The sequence below is a fragment of the Castor canadensis genome, chromosome 1, assembly GCF_047511655.1.
Source record: "Castor canadensis chromosome 1, mCasCan1.hap1v2, whole genome shotgun sequence".
Taxonomy (NCBI): domain Eukaryota; kingdom Metazoa; phylum Chordata; class Mammalia; order Rodentia; family Castoridae; genus Castor; species Castor canadensis.
The window spans coordinates 38,417,595-38,436,645 of record NC_133386.1 but is presented as its reverse complement, the minus strand read 5'-3'; the positions used below and the strand labels follow the sequence as shown (position 1 = coordinate 38,436,645).

Genomic DNA, 19,051 nt, shown 5'->3' with positions numbered 1-19,051 from the left:
AGTTGGAGACTAGCCTGAGCATCATAGGGAGACCCTGTCTCAAACAACAACAACAAAAGGTAAACAAATGAAACGCAATATATATAGAAATAGATATAGATAGGGCATTTGAACTATTACCACTCTCTAGAGGATTATTTTCCTTCAGAATGTCAGTCATCTGACAACTCCTTCTCCAGGCCTGAATGGCAGCCCATCTTAGAGAGGCTTTGCCTGACTGCTCAAGCCACTGTTGGTCTTATGTTGGGACTGAAGCCCTGTCCCCAGTTACATTGTTACAGTGCCCTGAGAGCACTGTTGCAGCCAGGCAAGTTGTTGCTTTTGTGCTTATCACATGTCTCAAGCTTCAGGAGCATAGAGGCCCTGTCTGCTCTGATAACCTATAATGGTGCTGGACTTGCATGGCTCTTATGACATATCCTGTGTTTAAAATCCGTGATCTTCAGCATTGACTGCCCATAGTTTCACCTGAGGGCTTAAAAATACACAGATCCTCAAGATTGACCTCAAAGATTCTAATTCAGTAAGAGCGATGCCCTTAAATTTGACTTTACATGTATGAATCATCAAAGACAGGATAACAAGGAAAAATAAACTTTCTGTAGTTTTCCGAAGCTATGAGTGCCTTTAAGGTTCTATTTTGGCCATGTGGTGCACATGCCTGCAAATCCCAGCACTGGGTAGACTGAAGCAAGGGGAATCCAGGCCAGCCTGGCCTGCACAGTAGACCTGTCTCAAAAATCTCTCAACAAAGACTATTTTATTTTAAAATTCCATCCCATGTCTGTAATCCTTTTGACTATTGCAGAGAGAAAATAAGATCAAACGTGAACTTGTATAGCCTCAGAAACATGTGGGGTAGCTCCAAAGTTTTCATTTCAGTTTCATTAGTGTAAAGGCTTACTTGTGGTTGCAGTGTATAAACAAGATTTGTTTCCTTTTCTTTGAACTCATTCTTGTGCTTGCTACCACTTAAACCACACCTCCAGCCCTTTTTTTCTTTATTTATTTTTCAGATAGGACCTCATGCTTTTTTGCCCAGGTCAACCTCAGGCTGCAGTCCTCTAATCTATGCCTCTGTGTGTCTGGGATTACAAGCATACGTCACCATGGCCCAGCTTGCTCTTTGAGATAAGGTCTTGGTAACTTTTTTGCCCAAGCTGGTCTCCAACTGCCATCCTATCTCTACCTCCCAAGTAGCTGAGATTATAGGCATGAGTCACCATACCTGGCCAAAACAAATTTTGGCGTATGACCTACAAATAAAGAAAATTAAATAACATCATGTGGGCTTCTGTCTCTGTGAAAGGCCAACAACCACCAAATTATTTTAAGAAATGTACTACCCATTGAATGGTTATTGAATTATGTTTCCCATTAGCTTATATAAAGAGCATGCCATTTAATTACTTAAAACAGATGTGTGCTTTATCCACAATATATATTTTGGTATTTATCAGATTCCACCAAAATTACATTACAGTTTATGTGGAAGGAGAACTTCCCTTTTCTCCTCATATTTCTGTGTTTGATATGAGATTATTCTTAGCATCTCCACCTCGGTCATCACCACTGAGCTATGACATGCTGTCACCCTCATTTGGCACCTGGGCACAGAGGTAAAAGTCAGCAAGAATCTTACTCTCAGAACCATTTAGCCCATTAGGGGCAGACTCAGCCTTTACATCCCTTCCACTTGATATTAAAGGCATAGCCATATTACTAAATGATTGGGTAGAAAAAAAAAGAAGAAGAGAAAAGAAAAGTACAACTCCTCAGAGCTGTCTGTTCAGCTCTGTACTTCTAATCACAATAAGCCTGCTGTAAATTTCTCACTAACATCAGAAAAAATTTCCCCAAACTTTTGCTTTAACCAGGAGGAACTATGATTAATTTATAATATGAGAACAGACTCATAATAATCCATGCTGAAATTTTAGTTCGCCTTTCTAATTGCTTGCTGAGAATAGAGCTAGGGGCCCTTTTCTTTTGAATGGACCTCCCCGATGCTGGACAAGTCTCTATGCATATCCTTTTTCCGGATGAAAATCTTTCTCTGGGCTGTTCCTTTGGCCTTCCAATCCCTTGAGTCATGTTACTTTTTCATCTTGGTTGGTCTGTTCCCTTCATAATTACTCACAACCCCCATGTTATCTAACTCAATATGGGCAGGTTTGAAGTCAGTTCACAAACTCAGAAGTACAAGGAATGCAGCTTTCCTTATTTTTTTTGCAGTCAGTCTTCATTTCTGAGTTCTTTTTCTACCAGAGCTAATTTTAGGGAAATATTTGCCCCAAATCAAGAAACATGTTCTTCTTTCTGCCTGCCAGGTCCAAAAGTAAAGACTCTGACAATGTGTAGGCTTCAGAACTCTAAGAAGCAGAATTGAAAGTATTCAACAACAACAACAACAACAAAAACTTAGTGTATTTTCTACACAAGGTAGAATATAATAGAAAACACTAATTACGTTTATATACTTGATGTTTATAAAATAACATATAATTTAATATTTTCTTAAGGTTAGGCCACACTTTGGAAACAAAGGTATGTTTCCAATGATTGCTCTCAACTAAGATGTACTCCAAAAGATTAATCGCTTGGCTACTGTGTTTCCTGACATTTCAGATTTTCAGTGGGTGGCAGTAACTAAACAAGCAAAGTACACATAATTGGTGAAGTGGTGATTAGTGTCAAAAAGGAACTGAAGCCCACTAAACCTCAAAGGTGAGGGATGCACTGTCCATGTTTCAGAATCAAAAAAGGTATTCGTGTGTCCCTTACCTGACACAATGGAGTCTTTTGCATCTTCACAGAAAAACAAATGAAAGCGGGAGGTAGGGAATGTCACAGGCAATGTGGTCAACAGTTGCTCACAGCCCAAATCCACTGCCGTAAGGCTGTACATTGCAGTTGCTGCAAGTCACATGCATGGGGCAGACCATGGGACCTGTTAGCCCTGGAGTTCTCAGGGAGCCCTGACCCCTGAGGTCAGGATCTGAGGAGGTCAGGATCTGAGAAGGTCAGCATAAAGCACTACCGGGAACTATGGTTGTACTCTGGACTTCAAGCCAAGACCAGGGCTCTCTGCTTGAGCTGGGTGTGATCTTGACTCATTTTGACTTCTGCTTTGCTCTCCAGGAGAAGCAGCCCAAGGACCACCCACCTTCAGGTTCAGGTCTGCAGTCAGTTTTCAGTGCACATCGAGCAATGTAGGGGTGACCCAAGAGACTCTTAGCTGCTTGGAGGCTCTTTCAACCCTTTCAGGCAATTTGTGGGTACTACCTTCGCAGGTACCTTGTGTAGTGTTTGACACCCATATTGGCCAGGCTGATAAACGATTTTCAGTTGCTTACTAGAGATGAACAATTGCAAAGTTCTTCATTTTCCACCTCTGCATGCTGGATTGAGTTATTACCTAATTCTGTCCCTGCACACACTGACTTGGATGCATGGGAAAGGGAGTTATTTTTATAAGCACATGACCAGTTTCCAAAGCCAGACAGGCCAGGTCACATGTATATAGAAAAAGCAGGGGAACTTAGTCTTACCTCTTTCTTTCTGTAAATACCAATTTTTATCTATAAATTAAGGATAATTCTAACTACCCATATGAAATAATGGGATAAGACCCTGGGCATCATGTCTGACACCTTGTGAGCATGAGTGTTAGTTCCCCACAGCCACACTAGGGGGCTGGCCCCTGTGCCCAAGCAAAGCTTCCTCAGTGGTTGTCATCTAAACTCAGTTTTCCTACAAGGAACCATGGGCTTTGTCTGGAGACATATTTTATTGGGGGGAGTGGTACTGTTGGTATCGGGTTGACAGAGGCCAGATGTACTGCTAAACAACCTACAAAGCACAGGACAGCCATCCACAACAGAGAATTCTCCAGCTAAAAATACTAATACTGCCAAAGTTGAGAAACTTGGATTAAATAATAACAGCCCAAAGGGATGAAGTTAGCTGATATGCCTTAGGAATAAAACTTGTTAACATACTGACATTACTGACTTCTTCTGGCACTTAAAGAGACAAAGAACATATAGATTCTAGACACTGCTATGAAAATAAAATCTGATTCTCAGGAAAGAAAACTTTTCCTTGAGACATGGAAAGTTTCTTTGAGTTACAAAGAGAAGGTAATTTTAAAAACAATTTAGACAAGCAATTTTAACTACTCAACTCAGTAATTGAGCTATAGCTTGAAGGATCAAAGGCTGGATTCTCTTGACTTTATTTATTTATTTTTTTTACCAATAACATAGCCTAAAAATATTTTGCTAGATGTGTATGATTTATTAAATTATTACATTTTCATGACACATTGAACCAAGGAAAATGTCATTTGTTAAATAAAGTGTGTAGAGAGACTTATTTCAAGTAAAATGACACTGTAAAGAGAAAAGATACTATGTTTAGCTTACCTGAAATGTACAAGTACTGTGCTAGAATTGAGCACTTAAGTCACAAGATACTGGCAATAAGATGTTGATGAAAATTTCTAAATGATGTTAAGGCATAAAAATGCTTTGAAGTCATAGGGCACTTTTTAAAGCTCAGCTTTCATTGTGTTTCCACGTTGTTTCATGCATTAGTGGGGTGTCCTTAGTGGTTGGGTCATGACCTCACTGCTCAGGATAAGTCCCAGGACCCAGGAATGAAAGGGCCTGTGGTCACTGCCACGTCTAACAGTTGGTAAGCGGTGTTAAACTTCTAAGTGGCATCTTTTGTAAGAGAGCAGGCATTTCAACGCCACTGATTAGTGAACTCTTCTTTCTTCTTTGCAGACTTTCATTTTTTGTTTTTGTTTTTGTTTTTTGCCATCTGGAAAGGACTTTCCAAGTGTTTGTAGGCCTCTTCCTGCTTCTGTGTTTTGCATGCAATAGACTTCATTGATAAATTCTTTAAATAGTTTGAGTATTTTTTAAAAAAAAACAATTCCAGATTCTGTTATTTGTTAAACATGTGTTGAAAACTGACTGCAATTTCATTAAGCACAAACAGACTTAAAATTTCACTTTATCTTTTTTGCAGTGCTGGGATTTGAACTCAGGGCTTCTTACTTATTAAGCAACTGTTCTACCACTTGAGCCAACCCTTTTTGCTTTATTTTTCAGATAGGTCTTAGATTTTTGCCTGAGGCCAGTCTCTGACTGCTGACCTTCTACTGCAGTCTCCTGAATAGCTGTAATTATAGATGTATACCATCACGTTAAGTAAAAATATATTTTCTTTGGAAAAATTTTCGTTAGAATCAAATTAAATGTTTTCAGAAAATAGAGACAAAAGATATACACTGTTTCTCAAATTTCAACATGTCCTAACTTTTAAATGTTCCTCAGTAGTCAGTTATCCAGGATGAGTGAAGGTTGTGTCTGGGAGTGTGGACAGTCCAGCACTGTGGAAAGTTCTGATTGCAACAGACCCAGGAGACCTGTCTGGGAGGCAAGAGGACATTTCTACCCACGGAGCTGAATGAGGACTGTGTGATTCTCTGCCTTGCCCAGTTGGTCTCCAAAAACACTGTCCCCTCAGCTACCTCTAAAATCTGAACCCACTTTGATTGGTGGGTGCTTGGTTTGCTATGTTAAGACTTATCCATTCATGTCCCTTCACCCATTCTATACTATGTGAAATAAATTAATCATGATTACAAGTGTGAACATTTGGTTCCAGGGTTCCAGTTCATATTAAAACTGTGGAAGTGAATTGATCAATCAATGGTTTATCCATATGCTACATATATATGTATAAATATACATAAATATATATGTATACATAAACACACACACACATATATATATATATATATATATATATATATATATATGTCCTTTGGGAATAGCACAGACAGTTATAAAGACTCACTCATGTATTTGCTCTATTTTTGGATATGTAAACAACTGTGTTGTCTGAGTATAGAGGGGAAAGGCCTTTGATTTTTATTTTAAGTCTAGCATAGTTTCTATTCTATAAAGTCCTTGACACCCTCATTCAGGAAGAACTTGCCAGGCCAGTGATCCTTCTTGATTTTTCTGTTTACTTAGTGATTTTTGACAAAAGGTTCCAATAATTCTTCATGATTTCACAGGATAAAACATTACACTTCATTTTCATCCAGTAGTATCTTGACTTATTCATCAAATAGTCTTCAGCACCTATTATATGCTTTGGCTGTACTAAGTGCCAGAGCTTCAGGCCATGTCTCTACTCTGGAAAAGTCCATAGGAAAAGACTGATGAGCAGTAAATTCAATATGATAAGTGCTAAAACAGAACCAGTGACAAAGAGTAGGATGCACATGATGAAACAGTTAATTGTGAGGAACCATTTGACCTGGACTTTGAGGATGAAGAGAAGTTGGGTACGTGAACATGGTAAGGATGGGCCTGACTTGCAGAGAGGCCTGGGAGCAGCTCAAACAATGAGCTGGAGTGGCTGATCACAGACCACCTGATGGAGAAGGGCAGGAAGATCCAGTTGTGCAGGGGCTTCTGGCCTTGAAGTTCCAAGAGGCTTTTTTTTGCACTCCATGAAAAACCATGAAGGCTTACTGAGAAGTTAAGACCAGCTTGTTATTACGAACAATGAATATGATGGAGGGGCCCCAAAGAACCCATTCTAGAAAGATCTACTTTTCTTCTTAATATATGTTTAATTGTGAAGATTTGAAGGATACAGGAAAGCAGATAGATGCAGTGAAAAAAATCACTTATAAGTCCTCTTTGAAGATTTTACTAGGCCTAGAAAATACATGCATTTATGTAATATTTGATATAAAATTTGAAGCTACAGTTTTGTATACGTTGAAATTAACATGATATTTTGAGCTTTATGTTATTATTAGTTGTTTTTCTGGGAAATAATGTTTTATGATGCCTAGATTAATCATAATATAAATAAATAATCTATTTTTGTATGGTTAAGACAGTCCACCTTTTGTGGTAATTTGTCTTCAATAATAGTTACTGTACATCCCAGTTAATATTGTTAAACGTCATAACACTCCACCTGGGATGTTGTACATTCCTATGTTCTCTGATTCTACTGAAAAGAATGATAGTAAACACCATGGGTTAAGATGAATGAGAATGAGGCATTTGCTTCAATGTGCTGAGAGTAATTTGGGTTAAAAATTAGAAAAGCCTTCCTTCTTGGCTTTATCAGACCACAGTACCCTGAACCAAAAGTCCCATTTTCTGGATATTAAAAAAAAAAAAAATTAAAAGCCAGGATTTTTATCAGAACTGAGTACAACAGAGTATCTTATGTCTGCTCCTAAGATTATCAACTTTTAAAATCCTTGGTTCATTAACATTAAAATTTTAATTTATAATACAGATTTTTAAAAATTAACAGTTATATGCTTATTGTAACCAACCAAGTAAAGCAGAGTTAATTTTCTCACATCTCCAGAAGGTAAGTGCTGGACCCCTTCAGGAGAAGGAATAGACAATTGGCTGAGGAGGCGAGGGCCCCTGTGCCCCCTGGAAAGTCACTTCACTTCTCAGCGCCCGGTGAGAAGTGGCCCTTCTCTCCTCCTAGTAACAAGAAAAACCAACTCGACCCCCTGCCAGGTTCATACACAGTCTGGCCTGAATTTCACCCAGACCCTGTGGGGCTGACAGGGAAGAGATTGTTTTCCCTAACATAGACTTACTCAGTCACAGGAACAGGTGGGTGGAGCTCAGCCTTGTGTCCAGGAGACTCATGGCCATTCAGTGTTGACCCTGACTTTGGCTCAGAGTGGTTGGTACCCAGGTCTTAATAGAAAGATGTACAGGACCTCTGGGAAGGGGTGAGGCTCAAAACAGAAAAACAATGGAGCCATGTAACATACTTTTTACATCTTCTGATAACCTCATTTAAAGAGGTAAAAAGAAATAAGCAAAATTGTTCTTAATTTATATTATATTGTATTTAACCTTATGTATCCAAAACATTATTTCAGTCTATAATCAATATAACAAATTATCCATGGAAAAATTATTTTCTTCTTCCCGTCCAATCTCACCTGTTGCAGAAGCCAGCGTTAGTAACATTGTGTCTCTTTTCACCTTTCTCAATGTTCATACAAGCACATAAATGGTCATGTTTACATATAAAAGGTATTTTTATTCCTTCCTCAATGGGTCATGTGCAAACACGACTCAGGAACTTGTTTTTTGCATTTAGCAATATATTATGAAAATCCCCCATGACCAAAGCATGTTGATTCAGTGAATTATTTTTAATCATTGAAAACAGAAAGCAGTGCAGGCACACCGTAATTACTTCCCTTTGTAATTTTCTGCTGCTGCTGACAATGCTGCAGTAAATATAATCTCCTTAGGTCAATCCTTTTTCTCTGTAGATTGATTCTCTAGCAAGGTGGTAGGTCAAAGGCTCTTCCAGTGCAGAAGCCAGCAATGTATAAAGGGTCCATTTCTCCACAACTTTTTTAACACTTGCAGGTTTTCCCAATGACTGAGGTAAAAAACTGTGTACCTTTATGATTTTAATTTGCATTTTCTTTATTACTAGTGAGGTCGAATGTCTTTTCATATTTCATTTGGCCACTACATTTTCTCATCTGTAGCCTGCCTTAAACTTTTCTAATTCTTGCTAATCACTTCATGATTCAGAAATACATATTTGCATCTCCTGTTTTCTTGTTTTTTAGTGGTGCTGGGGTTTGAACAAGGCTTCATGTTTGCTAGACAAGCACTCTGCCACTTGAGCCATGCCCCAGCCCTTTTTATTTTAGTTATTTTTTAGATAGGGACTCCTTTTTTTGGCCCAGGCTGGCCTCAAACTATGATCCTCCTAATCTCTGCTTTCTGAGTACCTGGGATTATGGGAGTGAGCCGCTGCACTTGACTTTTTAAAGTTTATTTTGGCAGTACTGGGGTTGGAACTCAGGGTCTTGTACTTGTTAGTAAGGTGCTCTACCACTTGAGCCACACCCCCAGCCCTTTTTGGTTTTGTTATTTTCAAATAGAGTCTTACGCTTTTTGCCCAGGATGACCTCAGACAGCAATCATCCTACGTATAATTCTTGCCTAACTGAGATTATAGATGTGCATCACCTTGTTTGTTGAGATGGAGGTCTCACTAACTTTTTGTGTGGGGTGGCTTTGAACTGCAATCCTCCTGATTGCCTCCCAAGGAGCTGGGATTATAGCTGCATGCTACCACACCTGACCTCTGTCTCCTATATTTTCCCACCCAGATTTTTAGAAGGAAGCATTTTCCACTTGCACACTGTTTGTAGCAACTATTTAAAATGCTAAAGATTTGATAAGAGAAAGTAGGGAAATGTGAATGTTACTGAACCGATTTTCTTAAAGCTAGGGAAGACTACCTGTACCTCTGACCAATGCCTTTCAAAGCTCAAGTTCCAGTAGGCCTGGGTCCAAGCTGGCCGGTTGGTGGCTTCATCTGCCATCACTTATTTGTCACAGCCTTGAGATTGTGGAAGGACTCAGAGATGTAAAAAGCTTGGACCTGTCTGAGGAGGTCTTTCTTCCCACCTACTGCTTTCTTTAAATACACTTTGGGGAAAAATTACATTTTCTCCTCCTCCATTTTCCTAGTGGATGTCTCCCCTGCCCAGGGACTGATTTTACCATTTCCTGATGTAGCCCTAAAGGATGATCCAGCACCTTAAAAGGTGAGTGAGCTTTCAAGGAAAGACCTAGGATGGAATGTGGCCTGTCCAGCAGGGCTGACCACATGCAGGCACGTATCTGAGTGTTTATTAATGAATTTGAATTCAGAACAGTTTATTATCCTGGAGTTCTCATGTAAGGTGAATGAGACATTTTCCCTTCTTGCTTAGGGCAAAAATATAATTCTGGCTGTTTGAATTTAGAGCTTTACCTTTTGTTGAGTTTGGCTCCTTTCCCCAAGTTCCAGGAGAGGTGAATGTGTGTGTGTGTGTGCGTGTGTGTGTGGTGGTAGGGGTGCTGTGAAATGAGGGTGGGATACAGAGAAGGAGAATAATTTAGGGAGACTTAGCTAGACTGGTTATTTTTGCTTCCTCAGTATTCATTCCTGCAATAATTTTTATTTATTTTTCCTCATTCAATATGGGGATTTATTCAGAGAAGGAAGTTCCTGGAGTCTGTCCATCAGGAAGATTAAATATTTTTTTCTTTTTCCATAGCCAGGTATTTAGTTTGTTATTTATAAACCTATGGTTGCTGTGTTTTTATGACTTTATTTTTGGGCTATTTTGGTCTGATTTGTAGTTTTATCCATTGTGCATCTATTTTGTGTATGTCAAACAGTATCTTTCAGAGTGGCAAATAATAGTTTGAAACAAGAAGATAACCCAAATACCTTAATCTTCCATTTGAAATGTGAGGCAAAAAAACTAGAGAAGTTGATATTTGTGATGACTATCTTACATATTTTAATGAAAATTGTCTTGGTGTTTCTCCCTGGTTTTGAGAGAGGTTGTTAAACTGCTAAAAACAGCAGATAAGACCATGTGACCTCATGTTGGGAATAAAAGCTCCTCTCTGGGCAGCTCGCTGTGGTTGTGAGTCAAGTCAGCCCCACCAGAGTGGTTGAAGTTCAGAAGCAGCCCCTGGAGAGCACATCTACCACACCATTCGTAAGGAACTTAAGGTTCTCTGCTTCTGGCTTTCTTTCAGAAAAACTGATGTTTTCTATACTTGTTCCCTTGACCTAATTGTAAAAGAGTTTTTAAAAAAATTTTCTATAGTTATTCACAGTCAAGTAAAGCTGCTTTTATTCATATATTACAATTCATAAATTAACATGAAGGTTAGAAAACATAACAACTAATGTCTGAGAGACATGAAGAAATACCATTTCTGCAATAAGTGGTCCTAGGCATATATCCATGTTCAACTTGTGAGGATGTTGGATAAAATCCTGCTGTCGGTGTCTTCTATTACCAAATGGAACTAAAATTGATCATGTCACAGAGAGCCAGGTTCATTTTAGTACTTCTTACCTTGTCTTACTTGTAGCTTTTCTAAGAAAGGAGCGATTTAGAATTTGTTTTATCTGAGAATATGAAGATATAAACTTAAACTGAACATTGATTGAAAGAAAACTACCTTCTGGCCTAATGGAGTCCTTGAAGGGTCAAGATGAAATACTAAACAAGGAGTTAAACCAGGAGTGACAATACCAGCAGAGCTGATATTCTGATATGTGCTGATTGTTACATCTCTTTCATTTGTTATCTGCTATCCTTGTCAATTATCATCACATTGGTCATTTTATCTTCAGCACTACAGAGTAGAGATACCTCCCTTGCTTTGTGTCAAATTTAACTTATATGAATATATGTAAGGTTGTGATAGCTAACTAAATTATTCCACAATTATTTATTGAGTACGTACTATGAACAAGGCAGGGTGATATAAAGAATAAGACATCTTAAGATCTAAAGGAAGAAAATGACAATCACTTATGCAATTAAAATGTGTCAGAATTATGAAATGAAAGAATTAAGAAAAGGACAATGACATGCCAATTTAAATGTGTCACAGTATATTAAGTGTCAGACTATTTTGAAGTCATTTAACTCTCTTTATTCTTCACAGTACTTACCAAATAATCTTTTATTTTTCATTTGGTTCTTTATTTTGCACTAGCATTTGTTCTAAAAAGTAAAGAACACAACATTTAGCATAATATATTTGGTCTGCAAGGCAAATCAGTCTTCTAGAAGATTTGCTAGCAGATACTGTCCTCCAAGAGGTTGATCACCTCTTCTGTAGGGTCTTCAGTAACCATTTTGAATTAACGTTCTAGGGTCTTCAGTAAAATCATAAAGAACTTGATTCATCTTAATCTTTCTCATTTTATTTACTTATAGCTTTTTTAAGGAAGTAGGGATTTAGGATTTGCTTTCTCTGAGAAGATGAAGGGAATATATTGTAAAGAGATGAAATAAAATTTCTGGACCTAGAAAACTATAGATGACAGCTTAGAATACTTAATCTCTTGAACATGCAGCCAACCTGAGGATCCCAGCCTGAAAGGCCAGCTGTTTTTACACAGTAATTAAAATTACGTCATCTTAATGCAGTGATATTTTCTGCCCTTTATGAAGTGAAATGATTATCTGAAGCAAGCCACTCTTGTGGCAGTGTCTTTGTACTCATAGGGTGAGAAGTATTATCAGTCACCCCAAATTCCCAAATGTTTTGATGCTTTCCATAGCATCCTACAGGTGTAGAGTACCCATCAGACTAGGAAGATTGCATAAATAAGGCCACTTTAGGCTCTCAGAGATTCTTATTTCTGGAGGTGCATATAAGTCCTGGTCAGATCATAATTTAAGTTTGTGTGCATCTGGGAACCTTTAGCTGGTTTGAGCTCCTTGAAGGTTGTCCACCCTTCAAGTCCATATAGTACTTGGTCAACAATTTGGTATCACATGTTTTCTACTGTCATTTGTATTCCATTGAATTTTGTTTACTTCAGCTGTCATCAGGAGAGCTGTTAGTACCCAGATAATCTGAGAATTTTATATCAATGATACATGTTCTCTTGGAGTCAGAAGGCAGTCACCTTGTACACATGCATGAATGGCAAATTGAAGGAACTAATTCTGTATATTTCTTGATCTCTACCTGTAATAGCATGTCATTTCCATCTTTTGCCAGTCAGGTTCTGGCCAGAATCTTTCTTTAGAGATTAGAGTCAACATTAATCAGCATCTATTTGGATTGTCACCTAAGCAGCATATTTAAAAAAAAAAAAGAATTTAATCTGCTGCAACCTCAGAGTACCTTACATAAAATTTTTAGTAAAAAGCATAAAATCTCTCTTTATTCCATTGACTTATACACTCTCAGGCTTAGCATTATAGATGTAATTTCTGGTTTTAGACCCATTGTTAAATGAAACCAAAGCTTGGGAAACAATACTATTAATAGTGATGAATCATGTGTTCTTTATGTTTTAAGAAGGACAATAAGCATTTATAGGATGACTGAAATATTTTCTTCATAAACTCACTTAACTGTAATTATAATAATATCTAGTATTGTGTATATAATTTATAATACAATTTGCAATGTAGTTTATAATATTTAGTAAATAGTAATATAAAGTATGTCATTCTGAGTATAGAAAGCAAAAGAGTCAATATTTTAAATCAAATTAAAAGATACAGTGTGATACTTGTTATTCTAGTATGGTTGACAACTTGGTAGGAGTCTTAGAAGAGAAACTGAGGAGGAAGAAAGAGGTTTTTGAGAGTGACAGAATGGTACAAAAAGTGTAGGAATGGATAGAACATAACGAGGAACACTGCAAGTGACTGCCTGGCTAGGTTAGAGGCTTTGGTGGGAAAATCCTAGGCAGTCCAGTTAGGCCAGAAGCAATAGGGACATCCACCTATTGACTTTTTTTTAATTTATTTTTATTACTGTTGTACTGGGGGCATGGTGTGACATTTACAAACTTTTTTTTTTTTTTACAATTTATCATAGTTGAATTCACCCCCTCCATCATTCTCCTTTATCTCCCTGCCCCCATTGCTGGAACAGTTTCAACAGGTATCATTTTCCATTTACATGCACGTGTAAATAATATTTCCATCATATTCACCTTCCTACACCCTTTCTTTATATCTCCCCCTCCCACTGATATCCACCCTCCAGTCAAGACCTGTTTTATCTTCCTGTTCTGTTTTTGTAAAAAAAAAAAAAATGACAGCTTTGTTTGTTTAAGATGGTTAACTGGGCTTTGACATGGTAAAAATAAAATATTTGAGGGTTGTGTTGATTGAGTGGTGGGGAAAGAATGTAAACAGGGAGATTAAAATACTATGATTTCAGCAGTGTATAATTTGGTGATAAAAGCCTGAGTCATTGTCATAGTAATGGAAATTAAAAGGGATAGACAAGTATGATAAGAATCATGGAAATAGCATCCAGAAGATTTGAGAGTTTGATTTTTTATTTAATGGAATTAATTCAACAAATGTGATTTAAGTAAGTCCTGTAAGACAGACTTTGGAGACATAGCCCATCCTGGGGAGGTTACAACTATCAAAGCCCCAGACCTTGACCTTCTGTAAGCCCCAATCTTTGTGCACGGGGGGTTTGGCAGGGGGGTCTTGAGTAGGATAGGAAGACATTTCAGTTTTTGTCCAGTCCTAGTATAATGTGCTGTAGTCAAGTCATAAGAGCATGAACTCTGTAACCTAACAGCTTCTCATTCAAATCTCAAGTCCATTATTTATAAACTACATGAGCTTGGGCAAGTTAATAAACTTTCTAGTGTTGTTTCTTCATTTGGAAAATGAGAAAATACCACCTATGGAAAAAGATTCTCCATAGTTTTCTTGCATTTCAGCATATCATACCAGCAGATATACTGATGACCTCTTTTTTTTTTTCTGGACTCTCCTTTCAAGGATGGTGATAGCCTTAGAAGACAGAGATAATGTCTGCCTTGGGAGTATGAGTCAACATTTCTTATTGCCCAGTACAAGGATAACATCTTCCTCCAGAGCAAAGAGCAGGCAGGTTTGCTTACTACCTATTGAAAAAGATTCAGATTCCTTGAGCTCATGGTTGTTCATCTGGGATGCAAACCCACTGTGTACACAGAATCCATCTGGGCCCCTCCATATCATCCTCTAGGGAACCTGGTGGTAGGACCAGCTTGAATGTGATGTTCATGCTACTTGCTCGGCTATAAGTCTGATCAGGAGGGTTGGGTTTTCTGCCAGCATCCATGAAACTGTGGCAGGCTACCATGCTGGCTTGCAAGCTGGGTAAAATCTCAGACCCTTTACCATTCATGGTACCACCTGCTTAATGTGCTTCTGGGGAGGATGAGACATTACGAGACATGAAATGTATTGGGCAACTAGTGTGTGGTTTAGAAAGCACATGTATTCTACTTGTCCCCTTACAAGAGTAGTTGAGCAGCTGCTGAGGGAGAGTCACTAAAGTGGTATAGTAGCCATTTCAATATAGTGTCAAGAGTGCAGGGAGATCCTTTTTCTGAGTTTTGGGATATATTTGGGCAAGATGCAGAGAGAGGAACCCAAGTATAAGAACAGCAGATTATTATGCTGCCTGGTAGCAATTAAAGGTCTGGGGTCCCTCATTAACTTCTCTAAGGCCAAGAAGTGTCATTACAGAGCAGTAAAGAGCTGCCTGGTAGCAATTCTTTTTATGTTTTACTAGGATTGAGCTGGTGATAAGGAGTTGTTAACATAAGACATCAAAGATGGTTTTTTATGAGAGAGGAAAAAGGGAGCAAGGGAAGAGGTGAGAACAGCCATCAGTCTGAAGGAGAAAATGAGAGAAACTGCCCCTCTGAGAGGGTCTGAGAGTTCCTAGAAGGCATTGGTGGAGAAGGAAGTGTCACCCTTGCAGTCTGTTGAGCATCCATAGTTACCTGATGTCTTTCCCTTGCATGCCTTAGTGTGACATTCAGGTACTGATTCTGGGTTACTGTCTTGCATTTTACTCTCAGCTGCGCTCTGCCCCTATATCATCATGCTAGGAAGTGAGGGGAGAGTCCAGATGAGGCAAGCCAGTTTCTGTTGTTCAGGTGATTATATTCCAGAAAAGGGAAGCAAGACATGTAATCAAATAGACATAACACGAGGAAGAAAATAGCCAGTGCCTGCAATGTGCTATGTGATAATGAGACTGGAGCTGACAACATTGATAATGGAGCTTTATTTATTTATTAGACACAACCTTGAACTCTGAAACTGGGTTTTACCTATGTCCTGATAATTAGTTTCTTAGAAAACAACCCAGCTTGTTTTAGATCCTTGGCTTCAGGCCTAATTCCTAGTGACTTTGACTGACACTTACGATGGTATAACCCAAATGAAACCATGAGTTCTGACTTGGCCTATGCTGTCAGGAAGCTCTCACTGTGAAGGGCCTGGCATGTTAAGCCTACTCCTCAAATATTGGGGTAGAGAATGCTATCTTTCTTGGAGTAAGGAAAAAAGAACACAGCTCTTTAAGATAAACTTACATTTGTGGGGTCTGTATTCACACTTGGGAAACTTCAAGAAACCTGTCCTTATCCCTCATCTCCAAGAGACTCCTGGTTGGTCTCTCTTCAGCAACTCAGAGATATTGGCTACAGTTACAGAAGGAGCTACAGCTCTTCTGGGTTAGTCAGGATCCCTAGGCCTTCTAGTATGCATGGAGAGGGATGTTTACAAACATAATACTGAAAGGCCCAAGCTTTCTTGTAGGATCTGCCTTCAGAATCCACACAGAGACCACAAACCACAAGTGTTAGTACCATCCCCTGTGTCTCAGAGAAGCCAAGTGCGTCTATCAATGCTGTTATGTTGACATGGGCTTTAAGGACAGTGTGTGTGGGTGATGACTGACTGCCAGGCCCTCACCTGGCCCCTGCAGAGTGAAGAGGGCTAGGCTCAGGAAAAACAAAGAAGGAAATTGCCATTTACTGTTCAGTTATGGTTTAAGCTCATTGACCATTTATGTAAAATAAGATCTTAAAGACTTTACAAATGACAAAATAACCTCTATGGACTTAGAGAAACCCAGTTAAAGTAGCATATAATTTATTGAATGCTTAATTGGTTTGATTTAAGGTCATAACTAATCATCGATGTTGAATCATGGAGTCGAAACTTGGGAGAGAGTCCAAAATTACCTCTTTTTACCTGAATTCTATATTATGTCTCTATTTAATCCAGAGTTTGAAAAAAAGAAAAAGATATTTAGACTAGCTCAAATGAAAAATGAAATTTAAGGGTAAAGAGAAAGCACACAGGAATTCAGGAGAAGTCATACAATCAGGCTTCAAGACAAGCAAAATTATAGGTCCAATGAGAGAAGAGTCCTACATAGCACTAGTTCTCAATGTTTGTTAAATTAAGGAAAGAAGAAAGAACAGATGACCTAGGGTAGTTCTGGGTAGGCCTGTACTCTACTGTTCTGCCAGGACCTGATTTAATCTTATTCTACCTCTCTGTCTTTTCTGTCTTAGTTCAAAATCCCGAGAGAGGAAACCAGAGGCTGCCCTAGGTCTGCTGTCCCTCCCAGTCCCTTAAGCAAAGGCTAGAAAGGCCAAATGAACATAAGGTGCCTTTCTAAGGACCAGACAGATTAAGCTGGAAGAACAGACCGAGCTCAGCATGATGGTTTAGGGAGCTCATTTTGTATGTAATTGCAACCTGTCATGTACTGGTTTTTATTTAGGGTATATGTGTTAGTGGCTCATCTCCACAGTGAAAGATGTTTTTTAGTTTTTTGAGAATAGAGCAATAACTTCTAATTTTTCTCTTATGACATGTGAATTTTAAAATAATTCCAATCAAGGAAGACTCTTACTCAGGTATGACCAGATTAAGAGCTAACATATGCTTGGTGATTATTGAACAGGCACAGTGCTTGGCACTTTGCAAAACTATAATTCCTCACAACTTACCCTGTGGATAGCACTATTATCCCCATTTTATACATGAGAAGACAGGGTTACAAAGTTGAAAAGGAGTGGAGCTGAAGTGCTTCCTGAGATTGCTTTGTCCCCAAGAGATACGGTCTTTTCAGTATCACTTTACTGTCTTGCAAACACCTGATAAATCATTAATCAGAATATTATGATGAATTCTGCAGGGCAGTCTCTCCCATGAGTCAGTGACAGCTAGAGGAAAAGATGTTTAAGGAACATAACAACTAGGCAAGCATGGTGCTGTGAATTGGTTAATTGGTTTGAGCAAACTCAGCTCTAAATGCATTATAGGACCAAGTAAGAACCTTTGATATAGTTAGTTTTTAAATTAGAAGAAAAAGAATGAGAGGAGAAAGCTGTCTGGAAAAAAATTAAATTTCAAAACGATGTGATCATAATTTTAGTTACGTAGATATGGGTATATGTACAGTCAGCACTCCTTATCCTCCAGTTCTTCTTCCACAAATCCAACCATGTACTGAATATGTACAGATTTCCCCTGTTATAATTCCCTCAACAATATAGTGTAACAATTATGTGCATAGCTTTTACATTGTATTAGATTTTATAAGTAATTAGAGATGCTTTGAATCCACAGGAGGAAGTACATCAGTTATATGCAAATAATAGGTGCTTTATATAAGGATTTCAGCATCTGAGATCTTTGGTATATTGTAGGGTCCTAGAAGGAATCAATTTCCCACAGGTATCCAAGGGTGACTGTATATCTTATTTTAAAAATGTAAGATACCAAAGATGTTAAAATACCACTAAGAAAGAAAAACATTCTGCCAAGAAATTGAAGGAAAAGATCTGGAGTGATGTATATGAAGGTGATATCATTGATGACCTCTGGGAGGAGGGGTATGATTTGGTTTTTATGATTGCTTTTGTGTGCATGTAAATTTACCCCAAAGCCACTGTCTCTCTTCTCCACTCTGACTCCACTTTCAAAAGCTAGAGTTAGGTGGTTCCCAGCCCTAGCAAGACCAGTTTAAAATTTCTTGGCATGTGCTGCATTAGGGTTCAAGCCTTGGCTTTAGGATGTGAGGGCTTAAAGCATCTGTTTTATTGTTCTTAACATATGAAGTCTCTGCCAGAACTCCAGGACAATAGGAAACTTGATTCAGTAGTAAATTAGATATAAGTTACTAGTAAATGAATGAAAATCAGTTGAATGATGGAGGTGCATGAGAAATAATTATTTAGGTTTTGATGGTAAGTTTAGCAAATATGCAGAAAGTAGAGTTCTAATAAATAAATTTGTTTTATATCTTTAATTTCTACCCTTCTGGAATTGACTTATATTAGTTTTTTGTGCATTTAAAGATAACCATAAATCCACCAGTAATGAGATTAGCTCAGTAGGTTCTTTTTCCTTTGAGGAATAAGTAGGTATTTTGAAGCTTATATTAAAAGAATGACTGAGGTTATTTTTACCAAACATTATGAAGAAAATGTAATTCAGTAATAATTATTGTAGTCTTAAGTCTATCATTTAACACATGGTAAATTTTCATTTAAGGTACTTTATTGCATTCCTTCTTTTATTAAATCTTGGGATAATTTTGTATTCTTTTTAAAACTATGCACTTTTCTCCCTTTGCTT

The 19,051-nt window shown here is 38.1% G+C and overlaps 1 protein-coding gene across 9 annotated transcripts in view; it reads left to right on the top strand.

The window, feature by feature from the left end:
- Tpd52l1 (TPD52 like 1) overlaps positions 1–19,051 on the top strand; it is a 103,690-nt gene that overhangs the window by 34,592 nt on the left and 50,047 nt on the right. The window contains exon 1 of one of the 9 annotated variants that reach the window (XM_074075273.1): positions 10,468–10,603. The exons of 7 other annotated variants lie outside the window; for them this stretch is intronic. The gene's annotated coding sequence lies outside the window, so the exon portion shown is untranslated. Of the gene's footprint in view, positions 1–10,467; positions 10,618–19,051 lie in introns of those variants that run through there. One more of the 9 variants, XM_074075274.1, reaches the window with a different exon arrangement.